This window comes from Salminus brasiliensis, chromosome 13, assembly GCF_030463535.1.
Source record: "Salminus brasiliensis chromosome 13, fSalBra1.hap2, whole genome shotgun sequence".
NCBI lineage: Eukaryota > Metazoa > Chordata > Actinopteri > Characiformes > Bryconidae > Salminus > Salminus brasiliensis.
The window spans coordinates 14,588,002-14,595,948 of NC_132890.1; the positions used below are offsets into that span (position 1 = coordinate 14,588,002).

General features: G+C 43.3%; 1 long non-coding RNA gene across 1 annotated transcript; it reads left to right on the forward strand.

Moving 5' to 3' along the window:
- The first annotated feature begins 1,129 nt into the window (after positions 1-1,129).
- Positions 1,130-2,013, forward strand: LOC140575330 (uncharacterized). The gene is made up of 2 exons (XR_011980805.1): positions 1,130-1,290; positions 1,460-2,013. It is a non-coding gene; the product is annotated as an uncharacterized lncRNA (long non-coding RNA).
- The last annotated feature ends 5,934 nt before the right edge of the window (positions 2,014-7,947 follow it).

The following is a 7,947-nucleotide window of genomic DNA, read 5'->3' on the forward strand; positions in this document are numbered from 1 at the left end:
ATGCGAGAGGTTTAACCGCACTATGCATAACCTGTTACGTACCTTGTCCCATGAGCAGAAAACTCGCTGGCCTGATTATTTGCCTCAGCTTGTGTTCAGTTATAACTCTGCTGTTCATCAGTCTACAGGGGAATCTCCTCATTTTCTGATGTTTGGACAGGAACCCCAGCTCCCAGTAGATTTTCTGCTAGGTAGAGTGGAGGCAGTAGAGGGTGGAGGAATCTGTGACTGGGTTCAGGAGCATCAGCGGCGCCTTCAAGTGGCTTTTGAGGGGGCTAGGGAGAGACTGCAAGCTGCAGCCCAACGCAGGAAGGAACGTTATGACCAGTTCGTGAAGCCTAACCCATTGGAAGTGGGACAGTTGGTTTATTTGCGGGACAACTCGGTGCGAGGGCGTAATAAGATCCAGGATGCTTGGAGTGCAGTTGTCCATAAGGTAGTGAGGGCACCGGAACCTGGTGGAGTGGTGTCCCCAGTGCAAGACCCTGACCGAGTGCAACAAGTACATCGAGTGATGTTGAAGCCGGTTCCTCAGAGTCCACCTGTAGTGGCTCCTCAGGTGGTAAACCCAAGTTTAGGGGTGGAGAGTGACCAAAGGTGCGGAGAAGATCCAGGGCAGTGGGTTGTCGTTGGTACTGCTCAGGATCCGCCTAGACCTCCTCAGCCGTCCCACACTGATCCAACTGTAGGGAACCCTGCAGAGGTAAGCCCACTAGCCAGTGTAGGAGTTGGCGCTGTAGTGCCCATTGAGTCCCTGACAGAAGCATGCAGCCCTCAGTTGGAGGCCAGGCGACGGCGCCTCGGGTCAATGCTGGCCAGCACCGAAATCTCTATCATTTACCAGTGTCAGTGGGGGGTAATGGGACTGCACCTTCTCAGGTACCTGGCTCAAGCAATTGGACACGGGCATATTTTAGACCATGGGATTAGTTGTGTTTGTATGGGATTGGTCTGTCTGCGGGACGCCGACACAATGTGTGGGGGTAGAATGTAACCAGTGCAGCCTTTGCCTGGCTACGAGTGTCTGGTGAGCCCTGTCAGCCACCGTAGTCAAGGTGATGCGCTGTTTCCCCCCTCCCTTTTCTCACGTACTAGGTATGCTTTGGTTGAGCCAGATCAGCCACCGTAGTTGGAGCACTGCGCTGTTTTCCCCCTCCCCTTACGGAAGCGCCAGGTGGATACAATCGGGGTGAGCATTAGCTTTAGCATATATACATACGGCGGTGCTGGGTGTATGGAGAGCTTCATTCTGCTAGGGTCTGTTGTGACTTCGGCGACGGTCATCAGACGGTGTGTTGGCGTGCCGGTCTATGCAAGCTTCCCCCCCCTCTTCTGAGTCTGTGGTGCATTAGCACAGAGCTCTCGGAAACAGCTTAAACACTGTAGCCATTTGTTGTGGATTCACTGCGCTTTTACCGCTCCTGTATGCAGGTTGTGCTGAGACAGCGTCTAACAGTAGGTGTAATGTGGATTGGTGCAACAGCTAACTGGGTGTGAGCTTGTGCATAGCAGCAGCTAAAGCGTTCTGTGTGAGCGTCGCCATTGACCAGTCCAGGTGGCGCCGGACTATTGGAACGTGCAGACCTGAAAGCAACTACTCGTCATCTCTTGTTTTAATAATAAATGTTTAATACCTACATGGTGAAATTGGAGCCGCTGCTGTTTTGCTGGGACATCTGGATGCTCCTTTCCTGTCTGTTCACTCGTGGTTTGGCACCTTACTTGCTGTGGTGTGAGTTCACGTGCACTGCACTTTTGCTTGTGTGTGTGTGTGTGTGTGTGTGTGTGTGTGTGTGTGTGTGTGTGTGTATTGGAGACTTTAGAATGCAGACAGGGCTAGGCCACCTGTAATTGGACGCCCACAGCCGATATCCCAGTTCTTTGGAGCTCCTGTAATTTTGTTATTATATTCTTTGTTTATTTTTCTTATTGTGTTTGTTGCTAATTTTAAATAATATTAATAAATGAGTGATTTTATACATGGTGGTGAATAAACCTTTCTAATTACCTCAATCCATGTCTCTGAATATTTTTCAGGCTTACCTGTGTGTCTAGGTGCTTTTTATTACTTAGATTTATAGAATATTTCCTGGGGTGAAATTCCCCAGGTGGCGTAGTCGGGTGTTGCTATACTACCACAGGTCACATGAACAAATACATTTACTTTTCCATATGGAGAAGAATCAGTCCAGCATCACTCCGTAGCTTTTACAGTTTCACCCTTCATTTTCAGATTCACAGACTGCACCTGAGTAATCCTCAGTAAATGGCAGAGTGGATCTACAACCTATAGATCCTGTGAGCAAAAGAGGGTCAGTATGTACTAGTTCAAGTACTGCTTTTGCTCGAGCATCAGGTTCTGTTTCTACTCTGAGCAGATTTCTCGTCTGCAGACTTCACAGCTCAGTTCATCAATCTTACCCTTGATCTTCATGCTCTCTGCTGCATAATGTGAAACATCATAATTACAGTGAACAAGGATTTAATGCTGTTTGAATATTGTAACACACTGCAACCATCACCACTGTGATCATTGACCACATTCAGGTAATAAAGCCTATTGTACTCTTTAATGGGGAACTTGGTATCGTATTTTTGGCTGTGTGCCTCATGTCCTTGGTGAGAATTCACTGAGGCCGTTTGTTTCATTCTGAATGACTCCCCAAGGTTACTCACGCAGAAGTGGTCGTGGCGGCATCACCATAATTCAGTTCAGTTCTATGCACAACCCAAACCTCAGATTTAGAAGCTAAATGCTCGACAGCTAGTGTTTTCATTAATAACCTTCCAGAGTACTCTGTCTCACTGACCGTTGTTTGCATTTTTTGTGTTTACCCTCAAGGATCATGGCGACCACGGCAGAAAAAGCTTTTCAGACGTCGTCAAGCTTGACCGGCAGATCCAGCTGCTGTTATAGAGGCAGTCCAAACTCATCAGACGGAAGCCTAATTGACTCCTTCAATTAGGCAGTCTTAATTCCAGCACCACCGGTGCAGCGGACACAGAGGGTCGTCATCTCCACTGCCGCACCTGAGAGCCTGGGGGTGTCAACAAAAGCCAAGGGCTCCTCCACCAGACAAGGCTGGTTTTCACCCCTCCTTGCCGCGGTCCTCAGATTTTCGACTTCGTGTGCTCTGGCACAGAGAACAACTCCTCAGGGTGGTGTTCTCACTGTTGGATTCTTCTGTAAAACACTGAAAAGTATCTGAGCTCAAAGAGTAAATCCATGGTCTCCTGTTTTCCAGCTGCCCGTGTCCTGGGAGTCGCCAAGCAGCTTCCCTTGGCGTTGTGGCAGCATGACTCTTCGGCACCATCATACTTTACTATTCTCCTCCAGATGCAGCGAGGTCCTGAAGGAGCACTGCCCCACGCTTCTGCACACAGTTCTGAATGACTCCCTGCCCGCTTACTGATGAGTGCGCTAGTCATTTCCCAGCTCTTCACGCTGTGTTAAACGAATTCTGCCAGCCTGCCTTAGTCCAGTGTAAGGAATGCTCTATTTTAAATAGAATTATAATGTTTTAAACATATAGATGAGGAGTGTTATCTACAATATTTTACCACCATTCAGAAATTCTGTATAATTATTCTATCTATATAATTTTATTCTAACTTCGTGACTAAGTAAATTAATTAGACCGCTTGCTTTACGAATTTAGAATGAACAGGAGGAGACGGGCCACCATATTTTTAGACCTTAGAGTTCCTTTAACCCAGATCCCTTTTGATATTTTAATTTTCAAATTTGTTTTAGGCTGTTGACTTTTTGCAGAGATTTTGGACGAAGCTGTCCAAAGCATTGCCTTAAGATAATTTGAGTCTCTCATCTGGATCCCAGGAAATTCTCAGTTCAGACAACTTTGTTTTAAATTGGAAAATTTTAAGGCATTGCCTTGTAATATTTTGATTTGTCAGGGTTGTTTAAACCAGAACATTTTTTCAGGGTTCCAAATGTATTAAAATTTTAGGATATTTAATTCTTTGTACTGCTCAACACAGAGAATTTTGTAAAGTGATCTGAATTTATTTTTTTGAAATTTCAGGTTTCAACCTTGTATCGGCCAGGAAGACGAGGATTACTCTGATTTGGTGGCTCATGCGAAACATGCAGAGAGGAACTTGGCAGATAGGGAGAAGCGGCTTCAGGAGACATTGTTACAAGCTCAGTTAATGTACTGCCGGACTGAGGCAGGGCACTCTGGTTGGTGTGGCGCAACAGATAATAGCACTACCTGCTAGTGAGCTACCTCACCACGTGGGAGACTGGGGTTCGATTCCCAGTCTGGGTGACTGTGCTGCGCTACACCAATAAGAGTCCTTGGGCAAGACTCCTAACACTACATTATCCCACCTCTGTAATACGAGTAACCTTGTAAGTCGCTCTGGATAAGAGCGTCAGCTAAATGCCATAAATGTAAATGTACTCTGGAGCAGGCGAGATTGAAGATAGGAGAGAATGTGCTTGTTTTAATTGTGGGAAATCGGACTGTTTGACTAGAGAGTGCAGATCAGGAAAGTGGCAACACAGCAGAAGCCGTACGCAGGATCAGTAAAATAGATCTAGAAGATCAGAGCAGCAATAACCTGAGTTCAGTTACAGAATTAGACTATGCTGAATAGGATAAGGTGGGAGAAAATGTAGGCAGTCTGTAAAGAGGATTTAGAAACCCAGTGAGGAACCCATTCTAAACAAAAGGATTTGTTGGGAAATGAATTCTGTTTTGGTTGACTCAGGTGCAACAGTTTCAGTACTTATGGAGGGGTCCGTACCCATATCCGTCAGTACGGACACAATTCTAACAGTTTATTGGGAGCTTTCAGTCTAAACCTACAATGTACAGATTCAGGGTTTTCTGCTGCTAGTCCTAGTATAGGGATATTTCCACTTCTAATAGGCCCAGTAGAATATTCTTGGGATCTGACAGAGCAGAGAACCTGATGCATCGTGTGGAGCTCTGTCAAAGGTTGAAATCCTCCATTTTTACATTGTTTTCTTTGTCTCCCCAGATGGTATTGACAAAATGATGAACATAGTGTGGGTACAAAAGATGCCAGCTGAAACGATCATTTTTATTTTTAACCCAGTATAAATACATTTGGGGTACAAATAATTTATGATACTTTGAAAATTTATGATTTCCCTCGATTGCAACCTGGACTGAACGCTCATTCTTTATTGTAAATTCTTACAGAGGTGGAATGTTCATTTTACCAGTGGGGTTTTATTTGGATCTAGACGCTGCGAGATGGGAGTATATGAACTAATGCTGATAGCGTCCAGGTTTTGGTCTCGAACACCCAGAACCCTTTTTGTTACATTGTTTGGGGATAGGGGGGTGGTTAGGGTGGTTGTTTACATTGTTCTTGATGTTAGACGTGGGGTTATTTGCCTATGATTCTTGTTTGTGTCTCCTCACCTGTTTTTCTAATATTCTGCTGCCTATTTAGATGTTTGTTCTCACTAAGGCTGAGGTACAGACGAGAGTAATTCTTACGTTTCTTAAACAAAAGGTTACCATAGCCTTATTGCAGGAAACTCCCTTATCTGCTTAGGAACATTTGAAACTGGAGAGGGACAGGGTTGGTCAGATCTATTACTCATCTTCTAGCTCTAAGAAGAGGAATACAGCTTTACTTCTACACAAATATCCCGTTCATTCTGGAGTCGGAATAACAGAAGGCAAATTTATTTTGCTCATATTTGGACAACACATTACGCTCTTAAATACACATTTAAATACACATGGTCACATTTAGTTTTGTTGTTTAATGAATTTTGCAAGGCTCTTTGGTTTCTGAGTGGCGATTTTAATTGCGTCTTGGAAGCTGGTCTGAACAAGTCTTCACTCCATATGGTTAATTGTAAAGTTCTTCGACATTTGAATATGCCTTGTAGATATCTGGAGAGAACTACATCCCATGACTAGGGAATTATACATTTTCCTCTCATTCCCATACCCCTGTCCAAGACTGGATTACTTTCTTATTCCTACTAACCGTATACATATGTTGAAGGTCTGTCAAATTGGTTTTCTCTGACCACAGTCCAGTGTATTTGAATGTAATGCTAAATTCAACAGCATGAAAAACACCTCAGTGGAGATTTAACCCACATTTACTAAATAATGAAGCTTTTGTTTCCATGTTAAAGAGAATAACAGATTATTGGCAAGACAACTGCAACTCTGTAGACAACTGTTTCCTGTGCAATGAAATTGGATGCCCTTAAAGACACTTTGCAAGGTCATTTGATCTTGTCTCTTCAGAAAGAACTCCGTTCTAGTTGCAGCTTCCTGGCTTCCAAATTTTTCTTTGGTTTTTGGCTCAGTCTGATAGAAATATGAGGAGTGTATTCAGGGTTAAGTTTTAATTTAGCATTTACTAGCAGAGACCAATTTGTAAGTTATTACTTTTTCTAAACAGAAATAAACCCAGTGGTTTATTAGCTCACCAGCTTGATTACAACAGATTGAACGACCTATAAAAGCTGTTAACTCCTCTGGAGAGCTTTCTTATGACCCTCGCATAATTAATTATCCTTTCTGTAACTTTTTAATATCGCTTTACACTTCAGACTGTGCTTCCTATCGACCCATTAGTCTACTTAATGTAGATTACACAATTCTAACTAAAGCACTGTCTCCCTGACTGGAAACATTTCTTCCATAGATCATTAAACCTGATCAGACGGGAAACATTAAATCCAGATATGGGTCTGATAACGTTCATCACCTTCGTAATATTTATAATTCTTACCAAAAGAAAAGACCTACTTTAATCGATTCCTTAGATGCTGAGAAAGCGTTCAGCAGGGTTGAGTGGAATATTCTTTTTGCACTACTGGAGAAAATCGTGTTAGTAATAGAACTCCTTGCTGAATACATTTACATCTAGGTTCATTATATCAGGAGGTTTAGTGGGAGAAGCAGACCATCGTATCTCATTATTTGCAGACGATATACTTCTATATTTAAAGAATCCAGTGACGTCTGTTCCTGAAATCAGAAACTTCATCACTAATTGTAGTGTGCTATCTGGCTATAAAATCAGTTTTGGCAGGTCTACAGCTATTCAGCTGAATGTCCCAGATTATATTAAACTAAATCTACCATTCCAGTTGACACAAACTGTCTTTAAATACCTTGGGATAACAATTACCCCTGACCTGAACCAGACTTTTTTTTTTTTTTGGCAGGTCTTCATCTGAGGGCTGCAAAGCCTCACAGCCGTCTACTTCTGCTTCAGCCTATTCTGCTCCAGCCTATTCTGCTCCTCCCTCCTCAGCCTGGAGTGGACAAAGTGTCTACTAAGGGGTGGTCATCACAAACAATGACAATACAACATAACATGAACATCATTTACACATCTTATATACAATTATTTACCTGTTTATGGCATTATTGATGTATACTGGTAAATTATGCTAGCTGAAATTACATGTATATACTAGGGTTATTTTGTTGTGTGTTTTCCTCCTTCTAGGTTAACCGTGGATCCTGCCGGCTCCTAGAAGACCCACTCACCAGCGCCCTCATCCCCCCAGGATCACCAGGTAGGTCACTTGCCAGAGTCACAAGTCTCTACTGTGTATGGGCTGGTGAGGAGTCAGCTAACACTGACTTGATCACACGTCATCCTAGATCCTTAACTTCCCTACTATTTATAATTTTGACAAAATACCGTCTCTCTCTGATAACTTTGTAGTGTACGATACGTTGCTTTCTTGGAGAGATGCTAGAAAATATATAATTAATTCCCTAATTGTCTCTCTTTATGGTCACTACTCACCTAGAATCTAGATCTCCCTCCTCAGCTTGGGGACTTTGGGCTTAGTAATTGGACAGTAAGGGTCATAGAGGATTTCTCTAGTTTATTCATAGCAGGAGTTCATTCTCCAGCAGTGTATCTCTTAATGCTGTAGACCCCTCACTGGAAGATGACACCATC